General features: G+C 39.9%; 1 protein-coding gene across 5 annotated transcripts in view; it reads left to right on the forward strand.

The window, feature by feature from the left end:
- The window catches only part of COBLL1 (cordon-bleu WH2 repeat protein like 1), an 86,934-nt gene that overhangs the window by 521 nt on the left and 73,979 nt on the right, over positions 1–12,434 (forward strand). The window contains exon 1 of one of the 5 annotated variants that reach the window (XM_076342745.1): positions 5,598–5,706. The exons of the other annotated variants lie outside the window; for them this stretch is intronic. The gene's annotated coding sequence lies outside the window, so the exon portion shown is untranslated. Of the gene's footprint in view, positions 1–5,597; positions 5,707–12,434 lie in introns of those variants that run through there. 5 annotated transcript variants of the gene reach the window in all.

The raw sequence follows: 12,434 nt of genomic DNA on the forward strand, positions 1-12,434 counted from the left end.
GCCGTGAGCGAGATCGGGTGAGGTGAGGTGCGAGGGGGCAGCTCGGGGCGGGGAGGCCGGTGTCGTGCGCGTCCGGCTGTGAGGTGCGGCGTTTGGGAGGCAACCAGGGGCGAGACGCGGCTCCCCAGCGCCGGGGGGGGGTGAGTGCGTGTGCCCCTTCCCCTGCTTCGGCGGCGGAGGGAGCGAGGCGGAAGCTCCGCGCGGGGCCGCAACGCCTCGGCAGAGCCGAGCCGGTAGCGGGGAGGCAGAGAGAGATGGAGCAGCGCGACCGTTAAACGGCTGCCGGCGCGGCGGGAACAGGCGGGCAGAGCGCCGTCTCCCGCGCCTCGACGGCATCTCGGCCGGTTCTCTTGGCTGCTCTCCGGCGGGACGGGGCTGCGGGACAAGTCCGTCGCGTCGCCGGCGCCCTCCTCGGCGGTGCCAGGCTGAGCAGCGGCGTGCGTGTGCGGGCTGTACCGCCAGCCGTCGCCGGGGACATTTCCGCAGGGACGAGCCGTGACCTGCCTGCCGGCGTTGCCGTCCGGGTGCCTCTGCCGGGCTGCAGTATTGCCAGAAACCGCTAGTGCAGTACCTGTCGGGGAGCACTTTGTTGTCGGGATGGGCTCCTCCGTGAAATCTCCGAAACGCAAAATTTACCAGTCTGACCATCGGTAAAGGTGTGCGTATGTCAGCTTTCAGTTCTTTGTGTAAAAGCGGTGGTAGCGGTGTGGGAGAGCTGGGCGCTTCTCAGTGCTTTCGTCGCTGCCCACATAGGAAGAGAAAAAAAATAAGCAGCATCTGTTGGGAGAAGTAAAAGGGTTTTTTTGTTTTTAAATGTTAGGCTTCTCTGACGAATTGCTTATAATCTGTCAGAAGATGTAACTTCAAAGAATGTATTTTTAAATCTAAGTAAAACTACCCCAGTTATAGATCAGGAGGAGGAGGACTTCCCGTTAAGTAGTCAGGTATGTTTGAAGAAAACTAATTCACTCAATAACTAAAGTAGGAACTTGAGGGATTCAAAATACTGACAAGACCGCTGGAGTTACCTGGGGACAAAATAGATGGTGAGTGTATTTTTTTTAACACCAAGACTTTCTTGAAGCTTCCATATTATATGCAAAAATGGATTCGTTGGATTTTTGACCAAGTGAATACAAGATAAACAGGTGCAGTTGATGGCAATTTACTGTAGTATTTGCAGTAGCGATCGGATCGGTTTGAAGTCATGGCTGTAGTGAATACGGAGGACTCAGAGGAGGGGTATTTATTCACTTAGGGCCTTGTGGCATTTCCATGTTTATGTATGACCATTGAGAAATGAAGTTTATATTGTTAATCAATGTAGAAGGTATAATCACAGTATATATAATTACTGCATGTTTAAGACTTTGGGTGCGTAAGCATAGTTGAAAGGACTGAGCGTATGATAATAGAGCATGATACCAGGTTAGGAAGTCACTGAAACAGTATGTCTTGAAGGTCCTCAGTTTTGCTTGTGGGCAGGAACATGACAAGAAGCAAAAAGGCACAATTAAAATTTTGGTTGTTCTGACAGCTTCTCTGGGCCCGTCGCCTGCCATAAAGCTGTTGGTTATACTGAATTTTGGCTGCTGCTTGACTTCTCTAAGTCGTTCTGTTCCCTTAATGTGACTTCAAGCATCTGTCAGCTTTCATATCTCAGTTTTGAAAAATGTAGCTAACAGCAGTGCTTATTTGCGTTAGCCCTGCAGATATATTTTCAGGCCTTTTATCAGCTGTTCCCGTATAATTTGGTACTTGGGAAATCAATTTACCATTCCTTTCTTGTTAAAACAAGAGTTCTTTACTGGCAGTCTTAATTATGTCCTGAAGATGGTCTCATTTGCTCATCCAAACGCTGGATTTGAGGAAAATAATCTAGATATACCAACAAAAACGTCAACTCCTGGTTTACTGAAAATGATCCACAGATACGTTTTTGAATAGTAAGCAGTACTGCGGTTCTGTCTCTGAGATGATAGGAAAAATTCTGCAATCTGGGAAGAATTTCAGTTGAAATGGCAATTTTCTTTAAATGAATTACCAAATGATATGGTTCTGCATTGTATCTCCTCTTCTTCTTGAAGTTATGTGGTATACTTACTGATAACTCTTCACAGCTTAGAAAGTCTATTTATGCTAACTGTTAAAAAGGCTAGAGGTGTTGAAGGTGTTTTGTGAGTTTTCAAGCACTGATATTTATTTAGCCTTGGAACTTCTATATAACTTAATCATCGGTGGCTCTTCAACATGGAATTTTGTTACCAGTTCTATGGGGGCAAGCTTTGGAAAAGGATCCTGTAATTATACGCTGGAAGACAATGTTTTTGCATGCAAGATTATGCTTTCCTATTGAAAAATTATTTATTCAAACTGGTTGTGGATAAAAACGTTTGCTTGAATTTGGGGAAAAATGCAGGGGTATATGCCACTGTATCTCACAGTACAATCAAAGTAAATCAGTAAAGATTTTTAAAAACAACCTCTGTTGGATTTTTTTTTTTTTTTTATATGGTGAATAGAAGGTGTGCCCAGTAACTGGCTGGAATTTTTTGGAATATGGTGAATAGGAGGTGTGCCCAGTAACTGGCTGGACATGACACATAGTTTCTTCTGGTAGCAGAAGAAACTTGGCTGGACCTACTTTTAAGGCATTTTATAGCTCATCTATCTTGCTTTGAGTCTGAGCAGCACTCACGACAGTGTGCTCCTGCCAGGCCAGTTGACACAGTCTGCTCCTGTTCATCACAGAGCTGAATTGGCTTTATGTATTGGCTGCAGTACGGGATGATAGGAAAATGTGTGTTTTAATACTTAAAAAAAAAAAAAAAAAAAAGTGGCTGTGGTTGGTATCCTGCCTCTTGAACACAGTTTTCCTGCTGTTGCTGGATAGCAATCCTGTACCCTGGAGTAAATAAATTTTTACATTACCAAGTAGATTTCAATAGTTGATACAGGCTTTTACCATGAAGAACTGTATTGTCAGTTAATAAGCTGTTAAATACTGGAGCAAATTTGGATTTCGGTAAATGGAAGATTGATTTCCTTTGAAATATTAGAATGCACATTGAGTTCCACCTTTAATTCAATTCTAATCAGTTTCTGACAATTTTATATTATTTCATTTGTTCCCTTAAATCATATTTAAAGCTATATGTTTACTTTCAAAATAACAGCTTCTGACCTGCTTTACCTGAGCAAATCCCCTTTGTTTTGTCATTTGGTTTTTGTGTGTCTAATGAAAACATGCTTAGGAGATACAGCTGCTCTCCAGGGGCTGAATATAGAGATGGTTGTATCGGGGGGGCAGGGGGGCAGAGCCAAACTGAGCTTTGGTGAGCTTACTACCAGAAACACTCCTCACATGTGTCTTCGTGCTCCCATTCCCTGGTTGCTTGGCCTAGTGAATGGATTTGAAAAGTTGAATAAGAAGAACAGGAGAGAAGTCTTTTTCATATGATTAGGGCTGTCTGAGGAAGTGAGAGATGTTTTCAGAAAGAAGAAGAAATTTAGCTTTTCTCTTGTGTGTGTGACCGTTGAGTTATTATCAAATCATTTCAATCAGATTACAGATCTCTGGAGACATCAGCTGTGGCTCAGTGTTGAGAAGTGTCTGGCATCAAGCTTAGAATACTGATTTGAGCTCTCTTCCTCTCTTTCATGTTGTTGGTTGAGTCTGTTCACAACATAGCCACAGGTTTGTTCAAGTATAAATGAAAGTCCTCCCTGTTGTGGAGTGTGGGATGGGACAGAAAGTGTAGCAATAGCTTCAAACCAAGCATTCTATTGCCAAGCCATAGCAGCAGATTGGGGGGGTGTATCTAAATTTGCTCAGTTTGGTGAAATTTAGGTCCGGGCTGAAACTACATTTTTATTTTGCAATGAATTAGCTGTTGCTATTGCTCTGTATACTACATTATTGTATACATATATTTATGAATAAATGCAATACACCTTTTGTGCTTGTGATACCAAATGGTAGCACTATCTAGGATCAAAAGTTAGGCTGGCATGGGTCTAACAAGTAGTCTAATCTTAGATTTGCTTTATCTCTTAGACTGAAGACTTCAAGATAAATAGCTCATTTTTTTCTCACCCCCATGACCCTGATGAAGATCAACTAATTGAGCAATAACAAAATGGAAAGAACTTCGAGAATTTGTGACCATAGAGTTTGCTGAATGTTTGAAACAGGGAGTTAGCTACTTTGTGTGTGCATCCCCATCAGGAGTCACTTGAATGCTAATCATTCCAGGGGGTAATTTGCCAACTGAGTTCTGAACATACACGTAATACTTCTTGAGGTGATTATGTTGTTCTTTTTAATGTATCCGCCTTAAGCAAGGCAATGTCAAATAGTTGCATGACACAGTGGTGCCACGAACTGAATGTTGTATTTAAAAGCTGGTTTGATTACTCAAACTTTGTCAAGTCTGAAGTCATAGCTGGGTGCCTGTCGAGTAGTCAGTGGTAATGTTCACTGTTGGAGTGTGTTGCTGTGGGAATGAGATCAAGGAAACATTAGGGGGTTGAGGAATGTGGATACTAGGGTGAAAAAATGTGTGGGAGGGTAATACACAAATAGAAATCAGCAGAGTTACAAAAGCTTTATCCAAGTGCGATGGTATCCTGCGAAAAGGAAAAGTGAGAGCTAGTTGTTAGTGAGGTATCAAAAGCATGTGAGGGGAAAAAGTGCTTGGGACTGGAAGGTGGGTTTCAGTGTTATCTTAGGATAGGTTCTTTCTATTGTTACTGGATTTTTTTTGTGAACTTTAAAGGAGATTACAGTCTTTATGTAAACTTGAAGATCACTGTTTATGTTGAGTAGGTGCATCTGTGTTGGGTGGAAGAAGAAAAGAGCCCATTGTAGGGGACCAAAAGCTTAGCTTCCAGAGGAAACTGGAGATCTTTACAGGATTCCTGTCATCTGACAGATAAATTAACTCACTAGGAATATCTTAAAGTCACAAATAAATGGTTTCTCCTGTAGTCTGGCAACATCTAAATAGGTCTCCCTTCATGAAGTCCAGTACTGCTTCTGACTTTCTTGACTGTAGCTTGGAAGAAAGTTTCTAAGCATGCAAGTTTTTCTAGCTTGATGCTGTTGTTTCTAGCTGCCACTGTCGTAGTTCTATGTGTGCTGGGGAACAGCAGACGCCAAATTATCCAGGCAGCCATGGGAGTTGTAACAATGTTAGTGCCTGCTCAACTAAATATTTTTTTTTTCTAGAAATTAACAAGTCAATATGATGAGTTGCTCTGTTAGTGGAGTGGATGCAAGGAATGCTGCGTGTTCTCTTTTATGGCTGCTTGCAAGTTAAAACAGATCTGATTGTGCTTTCTTTCCCTTTCACCTGGCTCTTACTTGCTTCCCCAACAGCTGACCTGCTACTCTGACTTAAGTTCACATAGCTGCCTGCTGTTTGAGAAAGAGTTGCTCTTTACTGTGAGTATTTGCTGCCACTATGTACTGCTCTAAAACTCAGAGAGTTGACGTCAAGGCATTAGAGGATGACAAGAAGCCGAGATGTTGGCTCCTGGATTCCTGTAGAGTTCTGTCGCCACGCCCAGCATTAGCACAGTGGAGAGGAAACTGACTGTGCAGCGTGTGACAATGGAGAGTTCAAGGGGGAAAACCACCCCCCACTGTTCTGAGCTGTAACAAGCAATTAAAAACTTGAGGTTTCACCTGAATTCTCTTCTAAGGTAAGGTCCCACAATTAAAAATGCAACTCTTTGTATGAAAGTAAACTTAAACATTTACTAACTGGAGTTCCAGTAGATGTGTTCTGACTTAAAATTTGCATGGTGATGGACTACTGGATAAACGTGCACTTTTTTCATAGTTTAAGAAACATTTTTTATGCATCAGAAGTGGAATACCATGGGAATCTTTACAGAATTGAGAGTTCCTGGATTTGTTTTTTTTATTTGCTAGGAGGTTATCCAGTTCAGAAGGGGCATGTACATTTATATGTGTCTTTTGGTTGTTGTAAATGATCAAAGTGCTGTAGGTGGTTAAAGGATGGATCCCTAATCTATCTATGAAGTGTCTCGCTGGGGAGCTTGCATATATGTTGACTGTGCTGCAAGACTAGGGTTGTCAGGATTGCTATTTTCAGTTAAAGAAAATAGAGAACATGAATATATTGAGCTAGGCATAAGCTTTCTTCTGTGAGAAAGCATTGGTTTTGTTGGAAACTTTAGTCCTACAGAGGTTTTCATTGAAGAAATAGCTTCCAAGTTGTACTTTCTTAGCTGTATTTTAAAAATCCTTTCTGCACATTTCTTTGAATTTTATTTCTGTTCTGGAAATATAGCTATTTGGTTTGGAAAACATAGATCAATCTTATTTAAAAACAGACAAACAAACCAACCTCTCCTCCTCCCCAAACAATGCAAACAATTACTCTATGCTAAACAAGAAATGTTGTGAGCTTGAATTTTTCTCAAATACCAACAATGGTACAATTTTTGTTCTTTGCCCTACATCTCTCCTACAAAGTGATACTGTCTTAATTAAACAAAAAACCCACCACTCCATCTCAAAATAACAGCATTAGAAACATGGGTATTTTTCTTTAAAAGCAAATCCCTTTTCAATTTAATATTCCTGAATATTGATTTACTGTTTTAAAAATCTTGTTCTTTTCATGGGCCTTAATTCCCAACAGGAAACCAATTTTCCTTTTTAATATTTCACCTGGCTTTCATGTCAGACCTTCAGGTGCATTTTCTTCCAAAGACTAAGGCTCTGTACATGCGTTTTTAGCAGGTAGCTTTTAAATGTTTTGCTATGGGAAAGGCATAAGCATCTCTTTCAGTTGTCCCTATAATACAAACATATTATTGACAAATTTGCCTGGAGGGACTGCTTTTTCTGTAATTTTCGTAAAATGAATTGTTTTTTTACTATATGTTGCATCCAATTTGACTTTTTTTTTTTTCCCAGTTTGATGTGCTGGGAGCTTTGCTGAATAAAGTGAGTTAACTAAGTATTTTCAGTATATGGCACTATCAGTAGGGTAGCAGTGGAAACTTTGTGTTACTGTTGCCCAGATACTTTTTATATGTAGGTCTCAAGGTAATTAGAAGGGCAATAGGGAAGAATAGCGCATCAAGTTTGGGTTTTGTCATTTACTATTTTACCATGTGTTTAAGTATCATTGTATTGCTCTTAACCTTTGTAAAACCTAGTACAGTCCTTCTGTACTGTCAAACTAGGCTGACAAAACAACTGGATGTAATACTGCAGGTAGAAGATAATCTACTGAGGTATCTATTGTTTAACTGTCCTTCTCACAGCAACGTTGAAAGCATCTTTTACTTGGGAGGAACAATGTTTTGTCTCTGGAGCTAGTAAAAAAATAGAGGAGCCAAAATGTCTGTTAGTGTTGAAGTTGAGAAAACAAATGTTTACAACTCATCATGCTGGTTGTACTCCATTTTTGCCTGAAGGGGTTACATCTTTCTTCACTACTAGCTGTGGACTTAAACTTTTTGTTCTTTTCATTAAAAATGCATGTTGTGCAGAATGAAATATGACGGCTTTGAAAGCATAGAAACTATTTGCATGGATGGATTTTTTTTTTTTTAGCTCTTTAGTTTGGAAGACAAACAAGGCATTAGTTAGTTGATGGCAATTGTGTAGTAAGTGGAATTTCCAGAGGTGGAATTTCTGATTATTTTCAGCAGTTTGTGTAAAATCAGAAATTCAAGCCATGACAGAAATCTGGGCTTTGACTTTTTTTTTGGTAATTCAGAAACTTTAATTCCTCAAAAATCAGGCACCACTATGTGTTGAAAGTTGTCCCTAGATTCCCAAACTTTCATTCCTTAAGGGATCTTGCTTTCTCCATCTACTCTATGAAGTCTCCAGACAAAAACTTTTCTGTATCCTCTGCTGGTCTCTGATTCATGGTCTCTCACTTCCCCTTGCCTGCAATTTTGATCCTCTCCTTCCACCCACACTACAAAGTAGCCTCACTAATTCCATCCTTGGCACCCTCCTTGAACTATTTTTACCTCATTCAGTTTTTAAAGTACTCGCTACTTGGAGAAAGCCCTGTTTTGCTGAATTTTAAACTTCAGTGTGCTACTGCTTCTTTTCTAAAAGCCTTTCTCATAGATCATGCTTAGGAACTTCGAAGGATTGTTACAATTCCTAAGGCACCTTAACCGTTGTGATTTTAAACATTTGGAAGCTAAAGTGGTCTTTCCCCATCTGATTTTATTGGTGGCAGATGCTCTTGAAGACAACACTTGGGTTTTTGGGTGTGGTTTTTTGTTTTGTTTTTTTTTTTCTTTACGGGTGGAGGAGATTCCTTCCTCCTATTACCTTAAACTGTTTTGCAATGTATGACCCTGTCCTTAAACTCTTTCATAGAGTCCTTCTGCTTTTAGGTTTTTTTGATTCTGTTTTTGTGCATTCTTTTAAATTTTGAGATTTAAAAAGAACCTGGCCCTTTAGCTTGGTCCTTCCATCCGCTATTTTTTTTGTCCTGTGTTCCATTCTGCCTGTATCTGATTTCTCTTCCCCTGACTTCACCCTGAAACTATAGATTCTTCTTTTTCTAAAGGTGGCTTTGTGTTTAAATATTATGTATCGCATTTTACCTAGGTTAATGCATCTTATTCCCTTGCACTTATATGGGCATGGAGACTATTTTTGCTACAGTGTTTAAGGGGCGAAGGGCTTCCCAGGCCCTTTCATATGGCACTTTAAAGAGGGGTCATAGGCTGTCTTTGCAGTTGCTGTTCTCATCTGCTCACTTATCTATGGCTGAGTAATGCCTTAGACATGGCAGGACTTGGAGCTGAGATCTTAAGGCAGCAGTGATAGTTAGAGACATGAAATAGGATTTATTTTATTATTTTTTTTCCTTTCAACTAAGTCAGAGTTTACTTATGACTTTGGTGGGCCAGTAGCAGTAATTTTCTTAATGTATTATACGCTGTCCTTCCTCAGAATTAGATATATTTAATTTGATGTCTGCATGACAGGTTGTCAGGACATTTGTTGTAGAAAGGAACTGATGGAACTGGGCCAGATGTGTCTTTATTCCTTCAGCTCCTTAATGCTTCTCTTTTCTTTCTTTTTGGTTGGTTGGGTTTTTTGGGGGATGGGGAGAGGGGTCTGTTTTTCTTCCAAGTGATATGTACAGGGATCAGAGGATTTTGAAATCTAGGTAACTTTTGGGTTTTGTTTTGATTGTTCTTTTGCAGTGTAGGGCACATATCCCATCCCCCCATGTCCTCCCCCCCCCCCCCCCCCGTGTAGGTATTACTGAAATAGTCTCAACACACCAGGCAATGCTTGTTCACTTTTATAGAAAAGCAAGGTGAAAATCTAGAAGCTATGGAAAACCAAAGCATTTTATAAGCACTCCTTCAGAGTTGATTGTCAATAGTGAGGGGGATAGGAGAGAATCTGAAGCAGCTTATTTTGGAAAAGTAATAAGGATCTGACATCATTGTCTGAACTGTTGGAATCGCTGTCTTATTTCTAAGCATCTTTCTTTGACTGGTCTCATATTTCCACTGCCCAAACATTCTTACAAATTTTCCAGTCTTCCTCCCAAAATACACTGCTGTAATGCCTCTTTATCCATAAATCTCAAATGAATAAAGGAGAAGGAAGGAAATGCAATGAATTGTAAATGTTAAATGAAACCTTAAAAATAGACAATGATTTATTTTAGAGAAAAAAAGAGGTTTGGTGCTATGATAGTGTTAGAAATATTCAGACAAATCAATTGGTTCTTATTTCTTCTTTCTGATGGTGTTCTTTAAGATACTGCTTCTAGGCTTCTGTGGGTTTTTTTTGGTGGGTTGTGTTTTTTTTTCCTCCCCCCCCCGCTTACCAAAAAATTTTCCTGGATTCTGTAGCTCCAATATGTACAGCCTACCAGCTAACGGGTTTACAGGATTATTATTTTTTTTTTTAAAGACTGCTTGCCAGCACTTAATCCGGAATAAGTTTTTATGGTAGAATTGAGAATGTTTGGAAATAATGACACATAAAATAAATGCTGAAATTTCATCCTATACAATGCCAAGCAGTATTTTATATGTGTTGACTGTAGATGGAGATTTTAAAATTACTTGGTACCCTGACTGAGTGGTCTTGTGGAAGGATCTATATGGTGTCAGTCAAAGCTCTGCCCCTCTGCAGAAGAGACAGATGTCCTGCATGCTGTCTCCACTAGAGAAGAACTTCTGGATTTTTCCTTCACATTTGCTGAATGCATTCTGTCTATACTCTGACAAGCTGATGCTGCCTCTTCCTGTTCGTGGTGCTGAGATCTGTAGTAGGAAATGAAGTCCCCAGTGAATTGCTTATTTTGTAAACAAACGTTTGTCAGAGTCACTTGAAAGAACTTTAGCAACTTAAGATAGAAATACCCAACAACATACTCTCAGAAAGGAAAAATGGTTGAGTATGTAAAAAGTTCTTCTGTTAAATGTAAACAAAAGCTCCAAGATTAGAAGTAATCATTTTATGAGGTTTTAACTTTCATTTAAAAATAAAATAAAAAAGCAATGAGATCTGGAAAACTCTATCTACAGTTATTGACCTTTCCCATATCCTGTCACATCACATTTCACTTCTCAGTTATACACTGAGAGTAAGTGTTTCCTTGAGTCAGTTTGTGGTATCACATGAATAAATGTTCAACATGGTAGAAAGACCTCCGGTCTGTTGGTAAAAGAGCATGTAATACTTTATCAAAGATAGGAAGGGATAGCTAAACATGGCATAGCATTTGTTGAAATTGTAAAAATTCAGTCATTAAGCTCAACCCATTAAAAAACTTTTGGCTTCTGACAGTAAAATGAGATCCGTCAGAAAATGTGAATTACATCCTCAAACTGACGTAGCTGTACCAGTATTATGTACTATTGTGTTTATCTGTGGCTTTGATTAACAAATATTTTCAGTTAAATATTTAAGGGGCAGCAAGAAAGAAGTGGTTTGGTGACTCTTTATGAGACAGACTGATTCATTCAGAGATCTGGCGCTGAATATGGAGATTCACTCTCCCCCCCCCCCCCCCCCCCTTTTTTTTTGTTTTTTTGATAGTAGTGGAATAATTAACAGAGGTTGCATACCTCCCTCCCTCCCTTATGGACAGTCTAGGTGGAAGGAAGTTTCAGTGTCTTCTGAACTGAGTGGGTTTGCTGCTGCTGTTGAGCTGGTGGAGTAAGTTTGTTGCAGCTTCTTTATGTCCTTTTCTTCAGTTAGAAGTCAGTGATAAGCTGTTTGTAATCACAGAAGACTGAGGTAATTCCTTTTTCTCTTTTTAAGGTTAGGCAAGGCTTTTGTTGCTTTAGGCCCTCTTCCCTTGCCTGTATTCACCTTAGCATATTCTTCTAGTTTGTGGATGTTTTTGAAGTGTCAGCTTTGGATTCCTGGATCCAAAGAAGCCTTTCTTCGCACTATGGTAGTGACTTTATATCCATGTAATAAAAATTCCAAAAATTCTGGTCGTTGTTGTTTTATGTGTGTCAAAAGAATGGATGACCATTGGCTTCATATTGGAGAAGAGATTCAAGTTGCGGCTAGAGTTCTTTCCATGGATTTCCGCCTTTGAGTGGCGTTCGAAACCCAACCCTTGCTTATTGGGAGAAAGAAAATGTGGCACCTAGGAGAGGTCAATGGGGTTTAGGTTACTGGCACTTAAGAGTTTTACTCGGCAGAGTGAGGGTGAACTTTTCAATTTCACAGAGTTTGCAGCTAAATTTTAGCGTTCTCTTGTTTGTGTCTCTTTTTGCTTCTGTCATCTGTGTAGATAGCTGCTTATGAACTTTTCTCCAGACTGATTACTTGCTCTGTTTTTCAACATGTTAACTTTAGTTTTGTAACAACATTCAGTGAAGCACTGATCTACTGCAGTTAAGTTTGGGGAAATCGGGGCAAATTTTGAAGAGATTTTAGCAAATGAACTATCTGCAGCTTGTCCCTGACCCAGCTCCTACCACTAGGGACAAGAGTAGAAGCTCTGGTCTAGGTGATGTTCTGATCTACATACCTTGTCACTGAAGCTTCTGTTGCTGTAGCTGTGCTGGTGGTAATTTTGCCTATTCTTCCCCCTTCACCCCCACCACCCACCCCACCCCAGGCCTTTTTTGGCTAGTGTAGACAAATTCAAGGTTCTCTAGTGCTCTTGAATCATGGTCATTAGTTTCTAATTAAGAAGTTTGCCCTATATTGGTATTAGTAATTGCCTTTTTGTTTCCACTGACATTCTGCTGGCATGGTGCTTACCACTTGCTTGAAGATAAACTGGTAAAAAACATGGATGTCTTGTAGATACAACTAGCAATACGTTCCTTATTTTATAAGTTTTTAGTGATTTAATGTATTCAACAAGCAGCAATTTCTTCTAAAACTGTTTTGAACAAGTACAGTGGTTAACAGTTAAGCACTCTTG

This window comes from Aptenodytes patagonicus, chromosome 6 (assembly GCF_965638725.1).
Source record: "Aptenodytes patagonicus chromosome 6, bAptPat1.pri.cur, whole genome shotgun sequence".
NCBI classification, from domain to species: Eukaryota; Metazoa; Chordata; class Aves; order Sphenisciformes; family Spheniscidae; genus Aptenodytes; species Aptenodytes patagonicus.